Here is a 12,576-nt window from a genome sequence, read left to right as displayed (position 1 = left end):
GCTATCCTGACTTGGATTTCTTGCCATGCCTGCTCTTGCCCCACCAGACATGATCATGGACTCAGTTTCAGAAGTTCAATGTCACCCGGCTTAGAGGTTTGTTCAGATGACTGTTCTCCCAGCGGAATGACACTCTGTGAGAGAATAAAGCTGAAGTTGGAAGTCTAGTTTTATAAGCAATGGTCTTGGACACCAAGATGCAGTGTGTTTTCTACTTTGTTATATGGGGAACCAGATATGTGTTTCATCTTCGGGATGTTAAGAAAGATCAGTGAGATTCAGAATGACTGTGGCAGTTAAGAAAAAGTAACTTTACAGAATCAAACCTATAAATACAGAGAACAAACTGGTGGTTGCCAGAGGGGAGGGAGTGGGAGGATGGGCAAAATGGGTGAAGCAGAGTGGTAGATACCAGCTTCCAGTCATGGAATGAATAAATTACAGGAATAAAAGGCACAGCATAGAGGATATAGTCAATGATATATAGTCAATGATATTGTAATAGTGCTGTATGGTGACAGATGGTAGCTAATGTGGTGAGCACAAGGTAATGTATACAAAGTTGAATCACTATGTTGTACACCTGAAATTAATGTAACATTGTGTGTCAATTATACTCAAAAGTAAATTTTTTTAAAGTACCTCTATACTTCAAACCTGCATATTTGACTGTTTGAAACCCCAGTTATTTCTTTCCTGAGTTTCACATATAGACTGCTACAGTCACATCACATAAAGAGACACAAAGTATCAGTGAGTTAGGACTTTTCTTCTGGAATTGAAACAAATATGGTGAGTAAAATATCACTGAGAGAAACCCTAAATATCCAATAGGTTAATAAATTAGTAAATCATAATACAACAACTGTTTAATATTTCACAGTACTCAAAATTGTGATTATTAAAAATTTTAAATGGCATGAAAAAAGACTTCTGGGAAACTGTCAAGTAGAACACCAATTAAATATACATACAGTCACATTTATAGTTCAAAAATAAAAAATAAGTAAGCTCAACAGGAAATACATTTAAAAAGTTAACATGATAAGATTATGGGTAGCTTTTTTCTTTTTCTTATGTTTTGTAATTTTGATAACAAATATATGCAATTATAAGGGAAGAAAGACAAACTTTTATTTCTATTGGCAAAAAATAAATTATTAAACATGTAAAAATGCCTTGAAAAGGGGCGGCCTGGCTGGCTCAGTCATTAAGTGTCTGCCTTCCGCTCAGGTCATGATCCCAGGGTTCTGGGATTGAGTCCCGCATCAGGCTCCCTGCTCCGCGGGAAGCCTGCTGCTCCCTCTCCCACTCCCCCCTGCTTGTGTTCCCTCTCTCGCTGTGTCTCTCTCTGTCAAATGAACAAATACAATCTTTAAAAAAAATGCCTTGAAAAATAAAACAGAATGCAAAATAGTGTATCATCATCAGATTACTGGGCAAATGTAAAAAGTTGATTATTATTTAACTGCATTATGAAAATCAATTAACAATTAGATGACAGGGTGCCTGGGTGGCTCAGTCGGTTAAGCGACTGCCTTCAGCTCAAGTCATGATCCTGGAGTCCCTGGATTGAGTCCCGCATCAGGCTCCCTGCGGGGCAGGGAGTCTGCTTCTCCCTCTGACCCTCCCCCCTCTCATGTGCACATGTATATTAGTGGGAGAATTTGTTGGTGGTTTTTGTTTGTTATCTCCTATATCCCACTTTTGGAGCTAAAGAAACTGGCAACCTGTGAATGCAAACCAGACCCCAAAAAAAAAAAAAAATCCATCCACAACAAATCTGCATTCTGTAGCCAAAGAAACAGGATACGGGCAGCCTAGAAAGAGAATACTTTTAGATAATCTACTCCAGCCAAATGCAAAAGCATGGGCCCCAACCCATGTCAGTAAAAAGTAAGTAGAAAGTCTAGACTTCAAGAGGTTGCAAAAAGGTGTCCCAACACCCTTACAGAAGTAGTGTCAAAGAAGGAAGTTCTTTCATTCCCACAGAGAAGTAAAGAAGCCTTCAGTGTTAGGGGACACCACCTGGAAAGTCTGGGACATCTTCCCAGGATTAATGAAGCATTCCTTCCCCTCCTAACGAGTGGTGTTAGAAGAAGCTTAATGAAGAGCCAAGGCATTACCATCAACCTTTGGCAATGAAGCCACACTTACCATGCTGCCAGTAGGACAATGGGAAGAACTGGACTTGAAGCCTGCCCAGCAATAACAAGGATCCCCCTCCCTTCCATGCAAATAAGGCTGAGTAGGGAACCTGGACTTATACTTTCACCTGAGAGTAAGAAGGTGGTATCTCACTTTCCACTGCCAGAGAGATATTACACAAAGCCAGCTAAAATAGAGGCTTAAATAAAACCAGTCTCAGGATACAAAATGTCCTGAATTAAATAAAAAAATAGCTAATCATACCATGAATGAGAAAGATCTCAAAACAAATGAAAAAAGACAACCATTAGTCACCAACACTGAGACGGCAAACATGTTAGAATTATCTGACAAAGATTTTAAAGGAGCCCATGATTAAAAATGCTGCAATCGCAATTATGATGATGCTTGATACAAATGAAAAACTACAAAGTCTTGGAAAAGAAACAGATGTTATAAAGAAGAACCAAATAGAAAATTTAGAACTGGAAACCACAGTAACTGAAATGCAAAGTTCAGTGGTTGGGCTCACCAGCAGAACAGAAGACACAGGAGGAAAGAATGAGAAGATAGGAAGATAGAACAATAAAAATTACCCAATCTGAACAACAGAATGAAAATAGACTGGAAGAACTAAACGGAGCCTCATATTTGTGGAATTATAATAAAAGATCTAACATTTGTGCCATTAGATTGCTGGAAAGAGAAGAGAAAGGTTGTGTGTAGGGGAGGAGTTGAGAAAGGGATATGTTGCAAGGGACCTAAGCCCATAGATTCAAGAAGCTTGATGAATCCCAAATAGGATAAACCAAGGAGAGTCTCATCAAGATGCAGCATAATTAAACTTCTAATCACTAAAGAAAAAGAATATGGAAAGCAGCCAAAGAAAAATATACACTATCTTTAAGGGGAAACCAATTTGAATGATAGCAGATTTCTATCAGAAACCATTGGGACCACAGGGAAGCAGCAAGATATGTTTTAAGTGCTAAAAGAAATAAACTGTCAATACAGAATCCTACATCCAGGGAAACTATCCTTCAGGAATAAAAGGAATATCAAGACATTCAAGGATGAAATAAAATTAAGAATTTACCACCAGTGTACCTATGCTTAAAGAATGGCTACATGAAGTTTTCTGAACACAAAGGAATGACAATAGAAGGGATCTTGGAATTTCAGTAAAGAAGAAAGAACATGGTTAGAAAAATCTGAGTAAACATAATAAGTTTAACTTTTTATAACTGACGTTTAAAGCAAAAATGATAACACTGGTGTGGTTCTAAGTGTATCTAGAGGGAAGATTTAAGACAATTATATTAAAAATGAGAGAGGGTAGGGGCACCTGTGTGACTCAATCGGTTAAGCATCTGCCTTAGGCTCAGGTCATGATCCCAGGGTTCTGGGATTGAGCCCCTCATCGAGCTCCCCGCTCAGCGGGGAGTCTGCTTCTCCCTCTCCCTTTGCCCCACCCCCCACCCTGCTCGTGCTCTCTCTCACTTGCTCTCTCTCTCTCTCTCTCTCTCAAGTAAATGGATAAAATCTTTAAAAAAAATTGAGAGAAGGTAAAAGAAAATGAGACAATAGGTAAAATGACACACCAGTAGACTAGGATTAATTATACACATAAATGTAATAACTAAAGCAACCACTGAAAGACAAAGATTGGCATAGTGATTTAAAAACATGACACACTAATAGGAGTTATTTACAAGAAACTCATTTCAAAGATAATGATACAGTCAGCTTCAAAGTAAAAAGAAGGAAAAAATATACATGAAAACAATTTTTTTAACAAGCAGGAATGACTATGTCAATATTAAAGTAAACTTCAGAACAAGGATAATTACCAGAGACAGAGTTAAACATCATATAATGATAATACTGTCAATCCACCCAGAAGACATAGCAGTCATAAGTGAGTGTGCAGCAAACAGCAGAGTTAGAACATATGTGAAGCAAAACTGATAGATCTGAAAGGAGAAATAGACAAATCCACTCATATAGTTGGAGAATTCATCATCATCACTCAACAAATGATAGAGGACAGAAAAAACCGATAAAAGTATGGAAGGACTCAACAATAACATGAGACAATAAAGATCTAATTGATATTTATAGAACATTGCACCCAACAACAGCAGAATGCGTGTTCTTTTCAAGTACTCATAGAACACATAGCAAAATAAACCCTGGGCCATAAAACAAACCTCAATAAACTTAGAAGAATTGAAGTACCACAAATGTATCTCCAACCACCACAGAACCAAAATAGAAATCAGTCACAGAATAATGGGAACATCTCCAAACACATGAAAACTGAACAACAAGTGTTTATACAACCCATTGGCCAAAGAGGAAGTCTCAAAAGAAATATAAAAAATATACTGAACTGAATGAAAATGAAAACACAACATATCAAAATTGTAAAGCACAACTAAAGCAGAACCAACAGGGAAATTTATAGCCCAAATCCATACACTAGAAAAGAGGAAAAGTCTCATATTAGTAATCTAAACTCTACCCCAAGAACCAAAGAGAAGGGAAATTAAAAACAAAAGAAGAAGATAAGAGCAGATGTCAATGAAATTGAAATCGGAAAAAAACACTGAATGAAACAAAGAGATGGTTCTTTGAAAAGATCAATATATTGACAAACCTCAAACAAGGGCTGTCAAAGAAAAAATACTTACCAATACCAGAAATGAAATAGAGGTTATCACTACTAATACTGCAGACATCCAAAAGATCATAAGGGAATACTATGAATAACTCTACACACACGAATTTGACAACTTAGACAAAAAACAAAACACAAATTTACTACAACTCACCTGATCTGAAATACATCATTTGAACAACCTTATAAGTATTTAAAAATTTGAATTCACTATTTAAAAATTCATAGAAAGAAAATCTCCAAGCCCAAATGGTTCCTTTGAGAATTCTATAAAAAGATTTAACAGCAATTCTATACAAACTCTAAAAATATGGAAAAGAATACTTTCCAGTTCATTTTACAAAACTGATATTACCCCAATATCAAAATTTATATTATATATTGATAAAATATAAGCCTCTCTATATTAGAAAATCAAATTAAAAGATAAATAAAAATTACAAAAATACTTGGGACAAATAACAGTATATAAAAAAGAAAACTACAAACAAGTATCTCTTATGAATATAGACACCAAAAAATCTTACTAAGATAAAAATATTAGCATATCAAATCCAGCAATAAATAAGAATTATACACCATATCCAAGTGAGACTTATTCCCGGGATGTAAGACTGATTAGATATAAAAAAAAAAAGAATCAAGGTAACCTGCAATATTAATAGCTAAAGAAGAAATATCTCATAATCACCTTAATGCAGAAAGAGCATTTGACAAAATTCAATACTCATTCATCATAAAAAAAAATCTCAGAAAAATAAGAATAAAGGCAAACTTCCTCAACTTGATCAAGAGCACCTACAAAAAGCTTAAGTTAACATTATCCTTACTGGTGAAGCCCTCCTGAGCTGCTCCTCCCTTCTCTTATTCAACATAGTGCTGGAGGTTCTACCCAGGGAAACTAGGCAAGAAAGGGAATGAAGAAACATACAAGCAGAGAAGTAAAATGCATGATTGCATACCTAGAAAGGTTGTTGTTTTTTTTTTTAAAGAACAAAACTATTAATACACAAAACATGAATAAATCTTTAAAATGTATGTTGCATGAAAAAAAGCAGTCCCAAAAGTTTCCATACTATATAATTCCATTAATAAAACATTGTTGAAATGACAAAATTGTAGAAATGAACAACAGATTAGTGGTTGTCAGGGGTGGGAAAGTGGTAGAGAGGAGCTGTGGATATAAAAGGGCAGCCTGTGGGAGTCTCTGGTGATAGAAATGTTCTGCTTTTGACTGTGTTAATGTCAATATCCTTTTGTCTTTCTTACTGTAGCTTTGCAAGATGTTACCATTGGCAAAAACTGGGGTAGATGGTGCACAGGACTTCTCTGTATTATTTCTTACCAACTGATGTGTATCTATAATTATTTCAATATTAAAAGTATATTTTTTTAAAAAGAAAGAAATATAGCTACATAGCACACTCCTGGCTAAAAGACCAAATATTGTTAAGGATTATTTTTGTCCCAATTAATGAGCAGACTTTGCACAAGATAAATCACAATTTATCACAATTTAATATTATAAATTGACAAAATGTAAAACCTCTTCTATTAAAAAAATATGGAAAATTAAAAGATATAGAGGGGCACCTGGCTGGCTCAGTCAGTACAGCATGCGACTCTTGATCTTGGAGGTGTGAGTTTAAGGCCCACACTGGGTGTAGAGCTTACTGAAAAATAAAAAAAGATAAAAGATAAAAATTACAAAAAGCTTATTCAAATAAATAAATACTCAAAACCAGCAATAGTAATAGGCAAAAAATTGAACAGTTTACAAAAGAGGAAATGTGCAATGTCAGTAAATAACATTATGCAATGTTTAATGTCCTTAGTTAGCAAAGAAATATGAAATAAAAACAATATTACACATGTCTCAAGTCTCTAGCAAAGCACTGACCAAACTGTGAACCTTCCCACCCCACCTGGAATTCAATTTGCTAGATCATTTTTCCTCAGTAATCTGAATGAATTCATAACTATTCTCTCTGAATACATCCATTAGAATAATTTACAGGATACTGTACTTCCCTTGACTTCTTGGCCTAGACCATCCTAATTTGTCTTCTTAGCCTTCCTTAGAATAACACTAGGATGTTAGTTGGATATTTTGTAATTCCCAAGTCTCTCCCACAGGGAAGAATGATGGAGTCTAGGAAAAGGGCCTGTAATAAAGATCTCAGGGAGGTGCAGGTGTTTATAAGAAATGATGCCTCCATTAGGCACATCCCACACGTCTCTCCCAGCACCGGTGTGATGCTCTCAGGAGCCCTGTTATGGCTGGTACTCTTCAGTCATAGGCCAGTGTGTACAAAGATATGGCTACCTTTTAGGTTTCCAAATTTTGAATGGGCTTAATGGTTTGGTTTTTCTCCTAAGATATATCTCTCTCTTTGTCTTAGTCAATTTAGGCTGCCTCAACACTATAGACTGGATGACTTTAAAGAACAAACATTTATTTCTCACAGTTCTGGAGGCTGGGGAGTGCAAAATCAAGGTGCTAACCCTGGTGTCTAGTGTGAGCCTTCTTTCTGGTTTGCAGATGGCCATCTTAATGCTGTACCCTTACATGGAGGGGAGAGGAATCATCTCTCTCCTGTCTCTTCTTATAAGGACAGTAATTTATTCTCGAGAGCTCCACCCTCATGACCAATTACTTCCCAAAGGTCCCACCTTTTAATGCAATCACATTGGAAAATAAGAATTCAATGTGTGAATTTGAGGGAGACACAAAGATTCTGTACGTAGCACCATTAGATCGAGTTATTACCAGACTACACAAAGTTTCTCCTTTTAGTCTATGATGAATCCAAAAAAAGAGAAGGAATTAAACTTTTGGTCTGAGGTTGGGAAGTAAACAGCCTGACCCTAACATTTGCAAGACCCAGGGAAAGAGTGTAGATGGAGACACTTCTATACTATGAGCCTGGAGGCACTCAATCCAAGCCAAGCGATCCTGGTCTACAAGGGCTGACTGATCCCCCGCTTCTGCCAACACCACACGTTTGAAGTGAAAAGGCTAGATTCAAATGTAGAAACCAGGTGTCCTAGAGTTCTAAGCCAAATATTGGCAGCTTTGAGAGAGTCAGTCCCCTTTCACCCAAACCCTACTCTGCAGCCTGAATCTCTCCCTCCTCTTCCCATGCTGGGCTCCATCCTATGCTGCAGGGGACCTCAAGAACATGCACGTGGACACACCAGCTTGGAGTTCTGCACTCACCCCACCAGTAGCCAGTCTTTGGTCATGGTTCCTTGGGTGTAGAGATCAGCTTTGCAAACTGCTCTTTGGAAGTAGGATTTGGTAAAGACTTTGCACAGGCCCAGAAAGTGTCCTGGACAAAAAATTCTGAGGTTCCGATCCCTGAAGCATGGTCTAGAAGGGAATGGTATGGTCTCTGCGTGAACAAATCTTTTTGGCCCCAAGACTGAGAGGCCATCAGGAGGAGCTCAGCTAGAGAGCATAGTGGAGTTTTCAGAAGCACAATGCCCAGGGAAAGGATGCTTCTTGCTAGATCTAGGGGTAATTTTCCACAAAAGTGGAAAATTATATAATTCAGTCTGTTAACTCTTCAGAAATGAATAAGCAATTTGATTGGTTTAATTCCCAACCATCCACCCCAAATGATCTTTTTTTTTTTTTAAAGATTTTATTTATTTATTTGACAGAGACAGAAACAGTGAGAGAGGGAACACAAGCAGGGGGAGTGGGAGAGGGAGAAGCACGCTTCCCACTGAGCAGGGAGCCCTATGTGAGGCTCGATCCCAGGGACCTGGGATCATGACCTGAGGCGAAGGCAGACTCTTAAAGACTGAGCCACCCAGGCGCCTCCAACCCAAAATGATCTTAATGAATCATTGTTCATACTTCGTCTTTATCTTCTGGGGAAAGTGAGATAGACCTGGAAGATTTGGTGGGTAATCTTTTTCTTTCTTTTATGTTTGGATAGGGTGGGGGTGGGGGAGATACAGAGATGAAAGGTTCAGAGATGGACTATAGCTCTACTTTTGCTCTCTCTTGCAATATGATGGAATGCACAGCACTGCTAAGATGGTAACCAAGGTATTTCTCTTTTTTTATGCCCCATCTCTATCCTAAAAGTATGAGACAAAACTATTGTTCATTACCATTCATTTTGTTCTTCTAAGAACAAAATTTTTGTCATCATACAATGTGCTTTCACACATAACATTTTATTTCATTCCAATAGAATAGGTTGCATTCAAGAATAACTCTGATTTCTAATTTTTGTTTCAGTAATAATAAACAACTTCACGTATTCATTGGGTGAACATATATATTGAATGCTTTCTATGCATCAGGTACTTTGTAACATGTTGGAAATATAATAGTGAATAAGACAAATGATTGTGTCCTCATTAAATTTACAATCTAGTGGGGAAAACAGACAAAAAGAAGAAAAAAATAATGATCAATTTTAATACTTAGCTTTAACAGGGATAAAACACAAGAGACTGAAATGCAGAATATATAGTGGCATGGATGGAGCTATTTCAGGTCTTTGCTTAAATAAAGATCCCCCTTTTAAAGAGGCCTTTTCTGACCTCTCTACTAAAAATAGCAATCATTCTACTCTAGCACTCATCTTCTCACCTCTATTGTCACACACACACACACACACACACACACACACACACACACACACACATATTTGCTTACTCATTTTGTTTTCCTCTCTCCTTATATGTAAGTTCTATGAGGACAGGAACTGTTACCTTTTTACTGTGACAGTTGTTTTTCTTTCTCTTCTAGGATAAGAATAGTGCCTGGTGCAGAGTAGATACTCAATAAATACTTATTGAATGAATGAATGAATAAGTCAGGGAAAGACTTTCTGAGAAAGAAACATTTAAACTGAGACCTAATGATGATCAGTTATGCAAGGGATAGGTAAGGTGGGAGGAAACCTTTCCAGGTAGAGGAAATAGCAGGTGCAAAGACCCTGAGGCAGGAAAGAGGCTGACATTTAAGGAATTAAAGGGAAGGCCCCTGTGCTGGAAGCCTGTGTCAGGTAATGGCTGGAGCTGAGGTTGGAGACATGGGCAGGGCAGGGTTGTGCTGTGCTTATAGGCCAAGGTAAGCATTGGGTTTCCCTGTAAATATGTAAGGAAAAGATATAAGCAAGGCAGAAATATAATCATATGATCTGGGTTTAAACATAATCACTCTTGCTTCTTATAAAGCATCTATTGGAGGATGACAAAAGCGTAACCAGAGAGATCAGTTATGAGACTTGTATCAGAGTAATAATATTAGGCAATATCTATTGTGCGCTTTAATCAGGCACTGATCTAAGTGCTTTATATATCATTTTATTTAAGTAAAATTTTAGCTTAGTTAATTAATAGAGTCCATGTTTTTCAAATTATTTTTCTTAAGCTTTACTTTTCCATATTATAATCTACTTTAGTGTAAAATCAGATATAGCAAAAAAAAAAAGCCATTACATTAAGGTTACTATGTTAGCATTTAATAGAGCTCCAAAGAGAGCACCACAATTTTAATGTACTCTTCATCTTTAAAATTTTGAGAAATGTTCCCATAGATATTTAAGAATTACATTTGAAAATGGTGTTGAAAATGGAGGAAAATATTAATCCAGCAATGTGTGGGATAATCTGGGTTAGGGGATATTCTAAAGTGGGAATTTAGCTGCGAAATGGGTAGGGTAATCCAGATATCAGGTGACAAAGCCTAGACTAACGGGACTGCAGTGGGAATTAGATAAAAAAGATAAACACAAGAAAAACCACAAAAAAATAAAACGGAAAGAATTTGATTGAATCTGGGGAAAGCATGAGAGAGAAAAATTAAAGATGTCTTCAAGGTTTTGAGAAAGAGAGATGTATGTAGTAGAAACGTTGACGCCCTGACTCGATCCCCCTTATGTGCCCATTGCATCTATCCCCCAGTTGGTGTGGATATTGTCTGTTAAGACTCACAGTTATGCTCCTGCTGGAAATATGCCCTCAAAGATTGTCATAAGCAGAGACTGGAGCTGCCCCTCCCGCAACTGCCGGGGGGTTATGTGCCCCCTCCAAGGGCAGGTAACAGCTAATGCCTACGGAGGTGGGATATACTCTCAAGGGGAGACAACATGACAAGCTATTCATGCTGCCCTGTAAGATCAGGCTGAGGCTGGTTTTCAGCTGAAACCACATCTTTGCTTAGCTTCTATCCCTGCCTTATCTGTTTCCTTCACTTCCTTACAGATTTCTCCTGAGAGAACTTCCTCAGTAAATCACTTACACAAGAACCCCTGTCTTAAGCTCTGCTTCTATGGATACTGATCCAAGACAGAAGAGTATGGAAATACTGGAGTAACTGACAGAAAAGGGAACTTAAGAGAAGGGTGCTAATTTGGATTTGTTTCATAAATACTATCAATCCTTACCAGTATAGTCTGAATTCTCTTGGATCACCCATCACACAGGATGCACCCTGCATGCGTGCACACAGCCACTGGAGGCAACTTTGAGATACTGAAGAAGTAAGGCATCTTTCAAATACATTTGATCTAAAATTGACTTTCTGATATCACTTCTTTAACTAGGGACCCAAAGGCCCATTGAACTAGTCCTAAATGCATTTTATTGAGTGACCCAAATTTTAAGATCTAAGTACTTTGCAGATAGAGAATGGAGAACCCATGAACACCTAGGGATCAGCAAAACATCCCCAACAATTTTCCAAGTGTTTTATTTTTGGCAAAACTCAATTTAACTCATTTTGCAAGCACTCTTCCCTCCAGTTTTTAAACCCATGGGTCTTTCAAAGGAAATTTAATCCATATGTTTCTGATTCATTTACATTTTAAGTCATAAAAATGTTATTTTTATAAGAGCTGTTTGATATCCAAGAAACTTTCTGAGCCTTTTAAAAAATCTCTTTAAAGTCTTGTTGGTTGGAGCCAGGGAGCAGACATGGTGTGTGATGCACCACCCGAAAATGTGATCCAGACACTCAACCATAGACTGACCTCAGAACAATGCTTGCCACACTGAGCCAAAAAAATAATGGCAACGAGATGATCAAGAAAGTTGGTCTGGACACCAGAGAATCCTTAAGAAACACAAAAGAAGCCAATGGCAAATGATAGCAAAGGTTAAAGTAGTATTCATCAGTGTGTCATTGATGTGTTTGGGCATATAAGGACCAGACTTTCATACGTTACAGCAAGCTATCATTTCTGGCAGCTTTCAGGAAGATCTGCAGGCTTCTTCAGGACAAAGTCCAGTATCATCACCCAAATATTTTATGTGAAGAAAATCGTGCCTTTTCTCAGTATTGCATATAATAGTAAAACATCAGAATAACAACATCCAAAGGACTCTCAATTAATTTACTGCATATATTTAGAGTACTAGGCAGTGATTAAAAGGATGATGATGTAAATATGTATTTAATGATACAGAAAGATGTTTGTGATACATTGCTAAATAAGAAATGTGAAAAAAACTGTAAATGATATTGGCACCACATTTTTGGTTAAGCAAAAAAAGATATAAAAAATATGTTTTTATATATGCACATGAAAATACTAAAAAGGAATTGTGGTTAGGATAACTGATAGGATTGGAATGTTTTTCTTTGCTTAGCTTGGTTATATTTTTTCACTTTTCTACAATACGCATTGTGTAAGTTAACAAAAAAATTACTTTTGTCTGCACTTTAAAAATTGTGTGTAATAGTATTCCTGTAATATTGTGAGAGAGCAGTGCCCTTCTTT

At 37.1% G+C, this 12,576-nt stretch overlaps 1 long non-coding RNA gene across 2 annotated transcripts in view; it reads left to right on the top strand.

Annotated features, from left to right (window-relative positions):
• The window catches only part of LOC113924977, a 114,627-nt gene extending 102,472 nt beyond the window's left edge, over window positions 1-12,155 (top strand). For both annotated transcript variants that reach the window (XR_003520870.1, XR_003520869.1), the window contains one exon: window positions 11,060-12,155. This is a non-coding gene — a long non-coding RNA (uncharacterized LOC113924977). The remainder of the gene's footprint in view (window positions 1-11,059) is intronic.
• The last annotated feature ends 421 nt before the right edge of the window (window positions 12,156-12,576 follow it).

This window comes from Zalophus californianus, chromosome 2, assembly GCF_009762305.2.
Source record: "Zalophus californianus isolate mZalCal1 chromosome 2, mZalCal1.pri.v2, whole genome shotgun sequence".
Lineage (NCBI taxonomy): Eukaryota > Metazoa > Chordata > Mammalia > Carnivora > Otariidae > Zalophus > Zalophus californianus.
This window is presented reverse-complemented; position numbering and strand designations above follow the sequence as displayed.